The sequence below is a fragment of the Babylonia areolata genome, chromosome 32 (genome assembly GCF_041734735.1).
Source record: "Babylonia areolata isolate BAREFJ2019XMU chromosome 32, ASM4173473v1, whole genome shotgun sequence".
Classification (NCBI taxonomy): Eukaryota; Metazoa; Mollusca; class Gastropoda; order Neogastropoda; family Buccinidae; genus Babylonia; species Babylonia areolata.
Genome location: NC_134907.1, coordinates 1,820,160 through 1,836,856, shown reverse-complemented (window position 1 = coordinate 1,836,856; position 16,697 = coordinate 1,820,160).

The following is a 16,697-nucleotide window of genomic DNA, read 5'->3' as shown; positions in this document are numbered from 1 at the left end:
CAGTCTTGGAAGGCGTCAATCAGCATGGCAGAGAAGAGAATGGAGAACAGTGTGGGTGTCAGCCCTGCTTCACTCCATTTACCACAGGGAATAGATCCGACATGTCAGTATTTTCCTGTACTCTCACCTGCACGCCATCGTGGAATGACGCAATCAGCTGGATTAGGCTCTCTGGGTAGCCAAACTTTACGAGGATCTTCCACAGACCACGGCGGTTCACCGTGTCGAAGGCCTTAGTCAGTTCTACAAAGACCATGTGGAGCTCCTTGTTCTGCTCACGGCACTTCTCTTGCATCTGGCGTTCGGCAAACACCATGTCACATGTTCCCCTGCCTGAGCGGAAGCGGCACTGTGCTTCAGGGATGACTGTTTTGGAGACATGGTCAACTAGTCTGTTCAGTATGATGTGGGCGAAGATCTTGCCAGTGATGCAGAGGAGATTCCACGGTGGTTATCGCAGGATGTTTTGTCTCCCTTCAGTTTGTAAATGTGGACAATTGAAGCATCCTTGAAATCCTGGGGGAGCTTGCATGTTAGTCTGATGTTCATCTTGTTGCGTACCAGGTGATGGTCCGACCAACAGACTGCTCCTCTCATGCAGCATGTAATGGAAACATCACCTCTGTCCCTCTGCTGGACAATCACATAGTCCAGTAAGTGCCATTGCTTAGAGCGGGGTGCATCCATGTGTTCTTTTACTTGTACTTGTTGGAAGAGGGTGTCGGTGATGGTGAGTCCATGCTGCGCGCAGAGCAAGAGCAAAAGCAGTCCGTTGGAGTTGCACTTGTCAGTGCCGTGCTGTCCTAGGACTTTTGGCGACGAGGAGAAGTCCACGCCGACGCAGGCATTGAAATCCCCAAGGATGATCAGCCTGTCCTTTCTGTCTACCGCTGCAATGGTGTGGCTGAGCTCCTCATAGAAAGCTTCTTTGATGTCATCAGGGTTGGTCATCGTCGGGGCATAGCAGCTGATGACTGTGGAGAAGTGATCCTCAGACTATTTCAAACGCAGGGTCATCAGCGCATCGTTTATCCTATGTTGAAGGCTGTCAAGCTGTCGTGCAAGTTTGGTTCGTATGGCAAAGCCCACGCCTGAGGTTCTTGGGGTGCCATCTGGCTTCCCAATGCAGTAGAAGGTGTAGCCCCCTCCAACTTCCTCCAGCTGTGTTTCACCCGCAAACCTGGTTTCGCTCAAGGCTGCTATGTCCACATTGTAGTGATCAAGTATTCTAGCAATGAGCGCCGTGCGCCTTTCTGGTCTGTCGTCTCTGCAAACATTCCAGGCACCCAGAGTCAGGGCATGACTCCTGGTTCTTTTCTTCTGTTGTTTTCGACCGTTAGTGTTGGATATCCAAGTAGGTGCGGTTTCCTACTAGGTACTAGGCGAGGCAAGCTTTGTTTAGGGATCCTTTTATCTCCCCTTCCCCATATGGGAAGAGCAGTGCTGTCCCTAAAAAGGGCTGCTCTGACACTGTGGGAGGATACGGGCGCCGCATCTGCCCCAGTCTACAGCGGACGACCATCACCCCACAGCCACCTGCGTGCAGAGTCTTGACTAGGAACTGCCAGCAGCATCCTCTGCCTGTCACCGTTACCACTTCTCCATCGCCGCAGGGCTTGGGAAAGCTGGGTGTTGAAGGGCCTCGTCCGTCGTTGGGAGACTTCACATGCGGCAGGTAGTACTGGGTTACATGGTACCAGTATCAAGGGCTATGCCCCTGACCTGGCCTTTTCATATCTAATAATTGATGTGTGCATGGTGATTGGGTAATGGTGTGCCAGTTATTCGTTTTTCGCTTTGACATTTGCTGACTAGCATTTGAATGAGCCAAAATTTCTGTTCTAATTGCTTGTATTTTGAATTGAATTGAGTTGAATTGAATTAAATTGAATTTTAATCGAAAATGTTTTGATTGCAACTAAAGTTCGCAACGGAAGTAATTGAGATTATTTACGGTTATTTCCCACTTTCTTGAAAAAGCAGCATATGTCAGAAAATTCCCGCCTTTATCTATAACATCTTCAACTAAAATGATATTTTTGCAGTCCATGAATGAAATCAGAAATTGCTTTCGATGACTTTGAAATAATCATCATGAAAGACTGGTTCAGCTGCAGGTTCTTTCCCTCTCCAAATTTACATGCTTATCAAAGCTGTCAAATGCCACGAATTTATCTTTCCAAAATTTACTCTGAAATTACAGCGAACATTGTTACAGATCTTTTACACATGTGACCAGTAATAAACACAAGCTATTTGTATCGTTGGAGCTATGAGTGGGTTTAGTCGCACAAATGCATGCATGTACTCAATTTTTGTTTTTGTGGAATCTACGTTCTGCCTCTCGTACTTTTTTAGCGGTAACTATGCAGCAATTTCAAAATGCTTCTAAAGTGTACATTTATGGATCAAACTTGATGTATAATACATCATTGTCATCAGAATAAAACTGACTTTCAAACTATGATTTAAAAAAAAATATTAAAAAAAAATCAAAAAAATCTTGTGGAACATAGTCATTCTGATGACCTTTGACCTCTGTTGCTAAAAACAGAAAATTTGAGCATTTTTAGTACTTTTCACATTCTCTCTGAACATAAAATCCAAGATATTTGGTTCAAGTTCACAGATTTAAATTCTATTGAGAAAACAATCATTTTTCTTTCATTTCAAACAGATTTCACAGTACTGTGTCAAAAAGTACATGTTCAGTACTATGAATAAAAACATAACTATATTTCCTGATTGATTACTACAAATCATATAAGTCATGTACAACAGACAACAGACTTCTTGTTTTGCAGAAAAAAAACACAAGGGTTTACACAGTAAACACTAATGTAGCATCCCAAGGATACAAAAATATAAATTATTCACAAACTACAGTCAGTTTCTTAAACAATATATTTGTTGATATTGTTGCTAAAAATTGAACACTGAACATTGACCTGTTTTAACAGTGGAAACAGTTGCTTTGGTTCTTTGGATACACATGGGTTATGAAGAAAATGCCGAAAAGGAAACCAATTTGCTTTTACAATTTTTTTTTTTAATGTATAGGTATATAAAGAATGTGCAGAAAACATCCTGAGGAAGAAACTATGAAAGAAATGTATGGGAAAACAAACCCATACATAAAAATCATCACCCTTCCATTCTGGCTTTTCCCTGTCATTGGTAATAACAAATTGAGAATACGTGTTTCAGATGACATCACTTACTGGTACAAGAAAAACAAACAAACAAAAAAGTAAAAAAACAGACCCTTCCCCTACGCTATCATCCTTGCATTTGAGTCCCACACATATGCATGCATGACATTACTTTCATGAAAACTTGCATTTGAGTCCCACACATATGCATGCATGACATTACTTTCATGAAAACTTAGAAGGCAGCTCCTGCTATCCACAAAGCACATCTGGTTTCCACAGGTAACACACATTATATTGTTTTGTTTTTTTGTTTTATTCTTTCTTTAACTCTGCATAACATTTTTTACAATTGTTTCTCGTTTGAATTTTTTTCTTCTCTTTTTCTTCTTCTTCTTCTTGATTATTATTATTATTATTATTTTTTTTTTTTTATACAGGAGAATGGAATGTTTAGTAAATAGAGTTTGATTGGATGCTTCTGGAACTTCTTCATATTCACCCAGACTTGCAAGCTGCCTAATCACTTCTTCAGTAAAGTCTGACCAAATCTATCATATATCTGTAATTCTGGAATGTCTGGGTGAATTGTTTCTAAAATCTTGAAATGAAATAAAAGCATTTACTCGTGCAATGTCAATGAAATGGAAAAAAGAAGAGTTTTCCATTATTTGTTTGTTTTGTGTAATGCACTGTATTTGTTGATTAACATAACTTTTGTCCACCCTACCCATATTTTCATTGTCTTTGACTAGTTGTGGCTGTCTGACACTTCCTCAGAACTTTTTATCTATGATGAACAAGTTTCAGTTTCAGTTTCAGTAGCTCAAGGAGGTGTCACTGCGTTCGGACAAATCCATATACGCTACACCACATCTGCCAGGCAGATGCCTGACCAGCAGCGTAACCCAACGCGCTTAGTCAGGCCTTGAGAAAAAAAAAGAAGAAAAAAAAGGTGAATAAATAATAGATAAGCGTACATGAATAAATAAATAAATAATAATTATAATATAAAAAGGTAGTAGTAGTAGTCGTAATAATAATAATAATAATAAATAAATAAATAAATAAATAAATAAGACAACAATGCTGATAAATAAGCAAATAAATGTAAAAGATGAAGACACACATTCACACATACACCCACACATTCATAACAGATATGCAGCAAACATGCAGTTTCACAGATATGAAAGCACAGTCAAATACACATAAACGTACATGAGCCCCAACACACACACACCACACATTACCCTGCACCTCCTCTACCCCCCTCCTCCACACACTCATTTATAGGCTACGTATCGCAGCTTCCACGGCACACACACACACACACACACACAAACACACAGATGAACACTTACTTGTACAAGCACACACACATACGCCCATATCCCCCACCCCCAACCCAACACACATATATACAAAGATATATACGAGTATACACACCCGCACGTTCCAATATCCTGTTGCTCCCACAGTGTAGGCATGCATACATTCACATACCTCATCCTCTACACACACCTCCCTCACCACCGCACCCCCACCTCCCCCTCACACACACACACACACACATACGCACGTGCACAGAACTCTCCTGACACTTGTGTACACTTACACCCTCGCGCATGCACAAACGCACTCAAAAACACAGACCCACACATGTGGTTCGTCCGTCGGGATCGACGAGGACCATCTAGTCATCCTGGGGGTGGGTGGGTTGGGCTCTGTGGGTGCGCAGATGCCTGGTCAGGCCAATCCGCGACCGGAAGGTTCTGACACAGTGTGAACAGGGGATGGTGGCGGCCACAGAATACTAAACAGGCAGAACGGACATACGCGCCTTCGGTATGTTCCGTTAGTTTCCGTACATACTCGGGCCGCCATTTTGTTATCCCTGTACACGATTTGCGATGGCGGCTATTTCAACAGTATCAACACGTGGTGCGAAGTACTGCTGTGTAATTAACTGCAGTAATAACAGCAAAACCAGCATCGATGAAAGGACGGGCAGAACTGTGCGGATGTTTAATTTTCCCAACCCAGAGACGGAAAGAGAACGGTAAGTTCATATCTTTTTCTTTTCAGTTTGGGCATTCTCCATGGGAGGCCAAGCTTCGCAAACTCAGCCTACGTTGACGTTTATATTTTCCTGTGATAAGACATCTGCGTTGCTTCGGGAGAAATGTATCGCCTGTGAGGAAACCGCTGATGGTGCGGAGAAAGGGGGGGGGGGGGGGCTTTCAAAGTGTCTTAAAGTACAGACAGAAATTGAGTCGTAGAAAACAAGCAATTCTGGCTGATTCTGGTCATTGTTTATACTAGCCGGAGTAAAGAGTCTGCTGCTCTGCGGAAAACACTGGAACAAAATAATGTGTGTGTGTGTGTGTGTGTGTGTGTCTGTGTGTCTGTGTGTGTGTGTGAGTGAGAGAGAGAGAGAGAGAGAGAGAGAGAGAGAGAGAGTGTGTGTGTGTATTTCAGTATGGATCTGTCTTTTTTTGTGCACCACATTTTTCCATAAGAGTTGGTGAGAGGTTTTATGTGTAAGTGCACTGTCACGGTGTGAGTAAATAAAAATACTTTTTTTTTTTTTTTTTTTTTTTAAGATGCCAGAAATGGGTCATCAAAATCCGACGAGCTGACGTCAACATCTCCAACATCAAGAGGAAACAGGTGTGCTCAGTGCACTTTGAGGAGAAGGCTTTCAACTGCCCGACGAACATTCAGGAATCTAGACTCCTTCCAACTGCAGTCTCTACCCTCGTCACCTGCCCAAATCCTCCTCCCTCTCTAGATTGTCGACGACCTCAACCAAAGAAGAGAGACGTCATTGTGGTAATAGATAAACGAAAAAGACAACATTCCGATTCAGATTCTGAAGCCAGCCCTTGTACCAACAGCAGTAATGTCAGTGATGTGGCACCGCTTGATGAACCACCTGCTAAAGAGCCCAGAATTGACAGTGACACTCTGATGAAAGAACTTGAGAAAACCAAGCAGGCTCTTGACGCTTTGAAGAAAGAAAATAAAAGCCTGCAGAGGAAGTTGAAGACATCACAGGAAGTCAAGAAAAAGTTGAAGAAGAAACATAGTGAACATATTCTTCAGTTAGAGAATAAGAACAGCATTGACAAGCTTCTCTGCGATCTCCCGGCTGTACCCGCTGCCCTCTTCAAAGTCTTATTGAAGAAAAAGAAGAAAATTAAATGGGAGTCAGAGAAAGAGGCCATGGAACTGTGTTTGGCGGTCTATTTCAGGAGCACATCAGCGTACAAAGTTCATTGGGGTTTCAACTCCCACACCCAAGAACTCTCAGGAGGCGATTTGCGACTGCTTTGTCACAAGTTGGTTTTTGCCCACAGCTACTGGAAATGTTGAGGCTGAGAACATTGGCTCTTGCAGCGCACGAAAAGAGGGTGACACTCTCACTAGACGAAATGACCATCACCAAGTCACTCACCTACTGCCAGCACAAAGACCAATTAGTTGGATTTGTTGACTGTGGTGAATACCATCGCAGCGATGAATTAGCCGACCAAGCAATTGTGCTGATGATCAGGGGTCTCACACTCAAGTGGAAACAGGTTTTCGGCTATTTCGTAGCCAAACATAATCTGTCCGCCCCTATACTGCAGGCCATCATCGCCCACGCTGTGAGGTCACTCACGGGAATTGGCCTGTATGTGGACGCCATAGTGATGGACCAAGAGTCAACCCAATGGAAGTGGATGAAGGACATGGATGTATGCGTTGACAGACCCTACGTTTTCCACGACACTATCCAGTCCTTTGTCCTTCCAGATCCGCCTCACCTCATTAAGAACCTGAGGAATAACTTCATGACGAAAGACATCATCTTCTCTCTGGACGGCAAGCAGATGACAGCTAAGTGGTCTCACCTCCAACAACTGTACTCCTTGGACAGCACCAACCACGTAAGGAGTTGCCCGAGGTTGTCAGACGTCCACTTTAGCCTGCCCAGAGGGAAGAAGATGAAAGTGATCCTGGCCTGCCAGATTTTCTCCCATTCAGTGGCAGCAGCTCTGAAACTTTATGTTTCCAAGTCTCTGATGCCAAAGGAAGCCCTTGCTACAGCATTATTTGTCGAGACTGTCAACAGCATGTGGGATTTCGTCGATTCACACTCTCTGTGTGCTCCATTGGGGAAAAGAGCAGTTTCGAAAGACTCATATGCTGCTGATCAAGCGAGATTTGCCTCGTTTTCCGACTTTGTAGCAAGCTGGCATTTCTCCAAAGATGGCAAAGAGAGGAGGAACATACCCAGTCATGAGGGATGGCTTCTTGTGCTGTCAGGACTGCAGAAGCTGAGCTACAAACCCATCGTGGAGGAGAAGATCTTGACACATCCGTGCTTGAGAAAATGCAATCAAGATCACGTTGAGAACCTGCACAGCCAAATACGAGGGTACAATGGCTTCAACGACCACCCATCTTTGACAGCATACGTCAGTGCTCTGCGCTGCCTAGCGTGCTCCTTTTCGACATCCGAGCTCTTGGACAAGACGATCAGTGCAGGAGCCAACTGTCTACCCGATCGTGAACATGGGGCACATCCAGCTGTCAGCCCAGAGTCTTCAGAGAATGTATGCTCTTCAGTGCCAAGCAACCAGAGTTGTGACAAACAAGCCTCTTTTTCCACTGCAGATATTACAATTAGAGATGCAGACCTTCCTCCCATTGAATGTGACATCGTAGAATATATCGCAGGAGCAGTAGCGAGAAGAAGAAACATCAGCTGTACAAAGTGTTCAGATGAAAACCTCGGTGCACCACTCTTCTCACTCTAAAAGAGTACAAACCAGGTGCACTGACAAGAGTGACCAGGCCACAACTACAGATGTTTTATCAGTTTGAAAATTATTTCAGGCAGTGCACATCAAATGGCTTGCCAAGCCAAAACCCTAGGCAGGTAATTTTGAATAGTTTTGCAAATATTCACACATGTGACTGTATGGATGTTCTTCTGTCCTCATACTGCACAGTCAGAATATTTCATGAGGTGAAACTCCTGAACCAACAGCTGAAATCATCAAAGCGAGGTTCTGAGTTAAACAAGGACAAGAAGCTGAACATGTAATGTGCAGCTGACAATCATGAAATTGGGACCAGTGAATAAAGTGATACTATCAGTTTATATCAACATATTATCTGTGAAATGTCTGACTAACATTGAAGACGCAGTAGGCCTACTCTTAGGATTGACATACATATATGTGCAATGTGTGACACAGACAGTGCGTGACACTCTTAGAATTTCCTATCGCTGCAATGTGTGACATTGACACTGGTGACAGTATATGACACTCTAAGGATTTCCCTATCTCTGCAACGTGTGTGTGACGCTGACACTGGTGACAGTATAATGCTATTAGGATTTCCCTATCTGTGCAATGTATGACATTGACTGTGTGATACTCTGAGGATTTATTTATAATCTGAGCAACACTGGCAGTGCACGATACAGTGACCTATTTGTGAAATGTGTCAAATGACAGTAATCTTCATTATCTGTTGTTTGGGTGAAAAATGTTAGATTGACACTGACAGTGATGCCTACTCTACAATCTGTGACATTCACAATTCTGTGGCTGATCGAGGAAGGTGCATTGATGTGAGTACACTATTTTAATACAATGATTTTTAATACAATAATATACAGTAAATCCTCTCTTGGGCGGCCACCCCTTTAGCCAGGAAGTAGTGGCTGTAAATTAGAGGCGGCCTCTCAAAAGAAGTTTGAATTAATAAATATAGGAAGCAAAAGTGCTTGGAAACACTGAATTGCCTTCTTCTTTTTCTTCCTCGTTTGAGGTGGAAAACTCCATGTGAGAACCATCCCACTGGTACTGCTCATACAGTGACCGCCTATAAGGGGTTTTGCTGTTATAATGAAAAAATGTGTCCTTGTATGTTTTTAATGCTGAAGAGGAATGTTATCCAAACACGCATACATACACTCACAATCTCACTCGCGTTACAAACATGCACACAGATTCATCTGAAGTGACTGACAATGTAATCACAGGCTAGAGTTTGCCAGTAGGCCTAAAATGGCCCAGTGATGAATAGACTCAGTCATATTCAGCTTCTTTACGAGTGTTATAGGGTAAATGTAATGAACTGCAGAAACAACGCGGACACCATCCCCACCCCTCCTCTTTCCTTGCAAACTCCGCCTGTTAGTGTTACGCGCAATCAGTCGATCGGCGCAATCTAGCGAACTCTGATTCAGTCAAGTATGTGCACAGCCGATTTTATCTGGTCAGAAGCACATAGAAAGAAAGAAACAGATAGTACACTCAAAATCAGTGTGTGGTAAAACGAAACTTGGAAAGCGACTTTCCAATGACTCCGACATAAGGCGTGTGTGTGTGTGTGTGCGACGCCGCCTCTCACGAGTTACAGTGTAAACAAGATGGCGGACGCCTTGGCCAACCGGAACGCGTTTTCCGATCGCGCGAAGAAGGAATGTCCCTTCTGCCTGTTTAGTATTCTGTGGGCCGAAGAAAGGGTAGCATGGAGGAGAACTTCAGTTTCTTCAGCCCTCAGATCCCCCCAACGACTACCAAAGTAGTCTACCCACTGTGACAAACTGGGTCTGTGACAAACTGGGCCTGTGACAAACTGACATGCTTCCCTTCTGCCAACAAGCAAAGCCATGGTTTATGCGCGATTCCTGCTGAACAACAACAAAAAAGGGAAGGGAGGGGGGCAGTTAACAGTACTGATATGAATACGACACATATCATATTTTTGATCACCATCTGATACTAATGTTTTTCGAACCGAAGTTGTGTACTGCAAATTAAACGAGTCCATCTTCAACAGCCCACATCCATTTTTATTTCATTGTTTTAAGATCATTATTTAGATCTGTCAAAGTTTCAAACTTCCTCTATGTTTGTCGTGACTTTCTGGCTTTACTAACATGTAACAAAAATGCCAAAAGCAAATTCTGGTCAAATATTTTCGGCAGTCACTCCGGGCAAGTCCATTTCTTTCGACGATTAGTGATCGGCGGATCAAACGCACATTTCCACTCTGAACAATACAAGATTTTCTTGTGTTTGGGACCGTGCGGATATGCCCACGGTCCTAAACGTGTGTTTGTGTGTGTGTGTGTGCGTGCGCGCGCGTGCACGCGTTCGTGGATTAATTTCGTTGAAATTATATTAAAGAATCTTGGTTTAGGACACGTTTGGAATAATCAGTCAACATTCAATATTCATAGACTTAGCCACGTTATAATGAATAAACTAGAATATGGATATGTTTTATTAGGGAAGAGAAACAAATCTGAAAATAAATCTAAACTACTATTCTATAATACAGTTACTTGTGAATACAGAACCGAGCCTTATTTGCTTGAAGGATATCTTAATTATAATCAAAAACAATCATTGTGCAAAATAAGAATATCCTGTCATGATTTAGCAATAGAAAAAGGCCGATATTTCAACATTCCAAAAGAAAGGAGACTATGTTTACAATGTCAAACAATAGAGGATGAATTTCATTTCTTAGATGACTGCGAATTATACAAAGAAATTAGAATAGAATTCATACAAAAAATTCAAAATTACATTCCAAATATTATTAAACCCAGTCAGCTAATACTGGAAGACAAACTTGTGGGACTGTTTGGGAAATTTGTCAGTAACTGCTGTCAAAAACGCCATAGCGTGTAAGAGTGATTCAATGTCTTGTTCAGTATTTATCTTTTTTTCTTTTCTTTTTTTTTCTTTCTTTTCTTTTTTTTGTTTTTTTTGTGCGTGGTTTCATGTAACTTTGCATGCGTGTCTTATAAACCTTGTTCAGGTTTAATTGACATTAAAATTGATTCTGATTCTGATTCTGATTATGATTCTCACCATGCTTTTCACACTTTCAAACACGTGCATGCGCAAACACACAAACACTTTAACAGCACTCAGATACACAAACATGTAAACACAAACGCTCATAAACATCAAAGGTACACGTGGGTACACACGCACATATACACACGGGCACACACGCGCACGTACACATGCAAGCATGCACAGAACACACAAACGCGCGCATATATGTACATGCGCACGCGTACACACGCACATACACACACGCACGCACGCACTCTCAAAATAGCTGTAGGCCTATTGCTCTGACCTCGCATGTCAGTAAATTAATGGAAAAAATAGTCCTGTTGAGAATGATAATTTACTGTGAAAAATGTAATATCTTTCCAGTGAACCAGGCTGGCTTTAGAAAAGGAAGATCAATGATCGAACACCTAGTAAAGATTACAACTCAAATAACACGTCAGTTTGCAACGCAGAAAAAGTGTCCTAGCAACATTTTTTGACGTAAAGAGAGCCTACGATCTGGTTTGGCACAAACGTCTGTTATACAAACTGAAATCAGTTGGAATATCTGGTAATCTCTATGGGTATATAAAAAGCATTTGATCTAATAGAATTATTCAAGCAAGGGTGGGAACACATTATTCTATGCCACATAAACTTGACATGGGAATTACACAGGGCTCAGTTATAGCCCCTATTCTCTTTAATATTCTTATTCAGGATCTCCAAAAGGTATTGTCAAATCGTGTAGTTTTAGCACAGTATATTGATGATATATGTTTGAGGATGGATGTCAATCTAAAAAAGTCAACCTCACAAAGAGCACAAAATTACATGCATCGTTTGTATCAATCTGATCTTGATAACCTTGGTAACTATATGTTTGAAAATGGTCTAGCTTTGTCAACTGAAAAAAACATGTATGGTGTACCCATTTTAAAATTACTTGGTGACGTCAATGTTTATAAACAGATGGTGAAGTTTTTAGGTGTTTATCTTACTTTAAAGCTGATATGGAACATTCACTTTGATTACATCTTAACAAAGGCAAGGAAAAAGTATCAATTTTATGAAAATTATAACCCGCTTACCCTGGGGAATGGATACAAAAGCATTGATTCATCTTTCCATGGCCCTTGTAAGATCTAAGATAGCCTATGCAAAAGAAATATTTTTCAGTGCACCTAAATATCTGTTACAAAAGATTCAAAGTGTAGATTGTAAGGCTATCAAAATTGCCCTTGGGGTGCCATCTCATGCATCCAACCAGGAAACATACAAAACAGCCGGAATTAACATCGTGAGTCAGCAACAGCAAAATTCGCTGTGAGATACACTTCAATGACAAAACATTTCATTGCTGATGAACTGACAGTAAGATCTGACATTGATTTTCCTAAAAGAGCTAAAGGCATTTCATCACATGAAACAGTTTCAACTTATATTCCAAAGGGACTGAGGTCAGTTTTTGTTGGGTGCCTTCTCATGTGGGCATTCTTGGCAATGAAACTGCTGATAAAGCAGCTAAAAGAGGAGCACAAGATTCAGAAAAATCGACAAAAATACATGTCCGTCTTTTGGTGATAGAAGCATACACTTTGTTTAAAAAAAAAAAAAAAAACAGCATGGGGTCTATTTCATAAGCGATGGAAGGAAACGTTTTTAAAACATAAAGGGACATTATTCCCGAGAATATTATTAAAGAAAAGACGCCGAATCCATCAGCTTGCTATACAAGATTAATAACCCCTACTTTCTTCCGTATAAAACTTGATGCGCTGAAGACAAAGTATAGTTTAAAAAAAAAAAAAAAAAAAAAAAGTTTCATGCATCTGTGGTAAGCACTTCAGCTTGCATCATTGTTTGTTTCACTGTCAGCAGTTACGTACCTTCTGGCCCAAGTATTTCAAACAGAATAACTACTGTGTAGATGATTTTTCGAAAGTTATATCTGACGAGGTTCCTATGGTTGAACTTTCACAGGCATTAGTTCATAGCCGTATTTCTACATTCCTTTAATGTACTTCAGAATTGTGATAATGGTTTCTGATTATTAATATCATTATTGAATTGTTACTGTTAAATGTTATTGCATGTTAGGTATGCATTTTTTGGTAGTTTTCTACCTTTTCTGTTTTCCTCTTCCCTCCCCCTTACCATGAATTTTGCCAGGAACAACCCTTTTGTTGCTGTGGGTTCTTTTACGTGCGCTAAGTGCATGCTGCACACGGGATCTCGGTTATCGTCTCATCCGAATGACTAGCGTCCAGACCACCTCTCAAGGTCTAGTGGAGGTGGAGTAAAATATTGGCGGCTGAGCCGTGATTCGAAACAGTGTGCTCAAATTATCTCGTTTCCATGGCGGACGCATTACCTCTAGGCCATCACTCCACTCTGAAGTCTCCTGCCAACTAAATGAGATTGATTCAAGGGAAAGCACTGTTTTGCAATTTTATTAGCCAGTCATGAAACTGCGTATGGAGCTCACTCTGATCTTTATCTCTTGTGAATACTCCGTTGCGATTGAACAAGTGTTTGCTCCTCACAGATGAGCACAGCCAGAAAGATCTTACTACTTACGTGTTGTAAATCATGTGTGTCCCCGACGGTCCAAGCTGAAAATCTGAAGGTCCTTTTCATATTTTTGTGCGTGATAAATGCAGAGCCCCACATCTGGGAGAACATTGGACTTGCATTTGTATTTTATTCTGTTGATCCCTATGTGATGCATTAAGTGGCATTTGGGAGAACACAGGACTTGATTTTTGTGTTTTATACTCATTTTAATTTGGTGAGGCACAGTGGCATTTTGAGGAACTGGACTTATTTGTTTGTGTTTTTTCTTCTTTTATTATCATTCTGCTGACCCCTAGGCCATTATGCAGACTGGACCAGATGATGACTTGACAATGGATGATCTAAACGAGGCAATAGCTAAATGCAAGAAAGAATCGGCTCCTGGCCCAGACAAAGTTCGCTACTCAGACATCAAGGAGCTATCGGAAGAAGACAGAAGCAAACTTTTCAATCTATATCAAAACAGTTTCCACAATGGACAGGTGCCAGAGGACTGGACACACAGCTTCTTAAAACCCATACCAAAACCAGGAAAGGACCATCATCAGGTAAGCGGCTACCGGATCCTAACCATGCAAAACCTTGCTGGAAAGCTCATGGAACGCATGATAGCCAGGAAACTTGCAAGGGATCTTGAACACAGGCACATTCTCCCTTCAAATCAAGGTGGTTACAGAACAGGCAAGTCCACATGGGAAAATGCAGCTGCTTTTGCATATGAGGTGTATGAAGGATTTCAAAGAAAAGAAGAAACACTAGCAGTAGCAATTGACCTTGAAGATGCCTACAATAAAGTCCAGTTTGCGCACCTCATGGAGGTGCTACTAAGTTATGGAGTAAGTTTGACACTGACAAGATGGATAGCAGCAGCGCTTCAGGAAAAAACCGTCGTCCTACGCCTCGGAGATTGGATGTCTGCACCTTCTAAACTATCCATGGGACTGCCACAAGGGTCTCCGCTCTCTCCTGTCCTCTACAATGTCTACACGAAGGGCCTTGCAGACTTAAACAACAATGGAATTGCTCGGGTGCTTACCCTTGCGGATGATGGCCTGGTCTTCAAAACTTCGAAAGATGCTCAGGAGAGAACTAAAGCCGTCCAGAAACAACTAAACAATATTGCTCAATGGTGCAAAGACACAGGATCTTCCATCAATCCAGCGAAAGCCCAAACGTTGCTGTGCACCGTCAACAACAAAACCGCGAGCAAATCACCACCTTCTGTGTCATTCGATGGGATTCAAATTGAGAAAACTGAATGCCTACGCTACCTAGGAATACACTTCGACAGGATGCTGACCTTCAGAAAACATACGGAAAATACTGTTCTCAAATGCAAAAAGGGCCTTTCAGTCTTAAAAGCAATGGCAACCAAAGGAATTGAACAACGCCACCTCTTCCTGCTATGCCAATCACTCGTCCTCAGTGTGATCGACTACGGACTTGGGCTAACAACACCGTCTCAAAGCAACCTCCTAAAATTAGAAAGAGTACAAAATGAAGCTTTGAGGCTGATCCTTGGAACAACAAAAGACACGCCCACAGAAACCATGCGATACCTGCTTGACCTTCCTTCAGTGCAGGCCAGAAACAAGTTAGAACAGGTCAAGACCTACTTCAAAGCATTAGAAAACCCTCAAAACCCACTGCATGACGCAGTCAAAGAACCAAAAGGCAGCCGACTAGGACGAGGAAGATCATGGATGGGACAAGCAGAAGACACAATCCAGCTAGTATGCCGACTACAAGACCTGAAAGAAACAAACGAATGGGAGAAAACCCCCAAAAACCTCAACCATCGATTCAACACAGTCATTTCACCCACTCTAGGAAGACATTGTCGGGAATGGCCAGAGGGCAAAACTGATGCGGAAGTGAAACTACTCATAGAAGAAAACAGTAAAGAAGAGGACATCATCATATACACAGATGGCTCAGTCACCAAAGACCAGTCTGGTTGGGGATTCACTGCGAAACAAAATGGGAAAACAATTTGGGAAGAGAATGCTGCCTACAAAGTCACAACCTCCAGCCTAACGATGGAAGTTGAAGCTGCGACACATGCCCTCCAGTGGCTATCGTCCATCCATACGCCCGGAAACCAACATGCCATGATTCTGACCGACTCAATGAACCTCATACAGAAAATTGAAAACGGAATGGGAAGCCCAGAGTGGCATAAGGCAATGCGCAACTTTCAGATTAAAGAACTCACATGGTCATACTGCCCGGGACATGCAGGTGTTAAGGGAAATGAGCGAGCTGACAGACTTGCTGGTAACGCAACACCAACGAGCGGCCTACATCTAGGAAAATCGGAAATCCTCAGAAAAATCAAAGAATACCAAAAAGAACAGGTACAAGGCCATCACACCATCGATCGCTTCAAAGAAATAAAAGCAGAGAGAGGGAGCGGCCGCAAGTCTAACATGAAAGGTAGAGCACGATGCTTTGCAAATCAAACAAATATCGGCATCATTTCCAAACCGACATTGCGCAGATTTCTTCATAACGGAACAGAGTCTCTGTGGGGGATGAGGTATGTGTGTGTATGCATGCATACATTGTGGGAGCAACGGAATATTGGAACGTGCGGCTGTGCATATATATATATCTTTGTATATATGTGTGTGGTGGTGGGGGTGGGGGATATGGGCGTATGTGTGTGTGCTTGTACAAGTCTCTGTGGGCCTTTCCAAATACAATAGACTGAGCAACACACTAGACGCCACGTTTTTGGCATCAGAGATCTTTTCCCATCCCTCTTGCGGCCAGTCAGTGGCAGCCTCTGTGCGTGTGTGTTTGTGTGGATGTGTGGGTCTGTGCTTTTGAGTGCGTTTGTGAATGCGCGAGAGTGTAAGTGTACACAAGTGTCAGGAGAGATCTGTGTACGTGTGTGTGTGTGTGTGTGTGTGTGTGTGTGTGTGTGTGTGTGTGTGTGAGAGAGAGGAGGTGGGAGTGCGGGATATATGTGTGTGTGTGTGTGTGTGTGTGTGTGTGTGTGTGTGTATCTTTGTATATATGTGTGTGGGGTTGGGGGTCGGAGATATGGGCGTATGTGTGTGTGCTTGTACAAGTAAGTGTTCGTCTCTGTGAGTGTGTG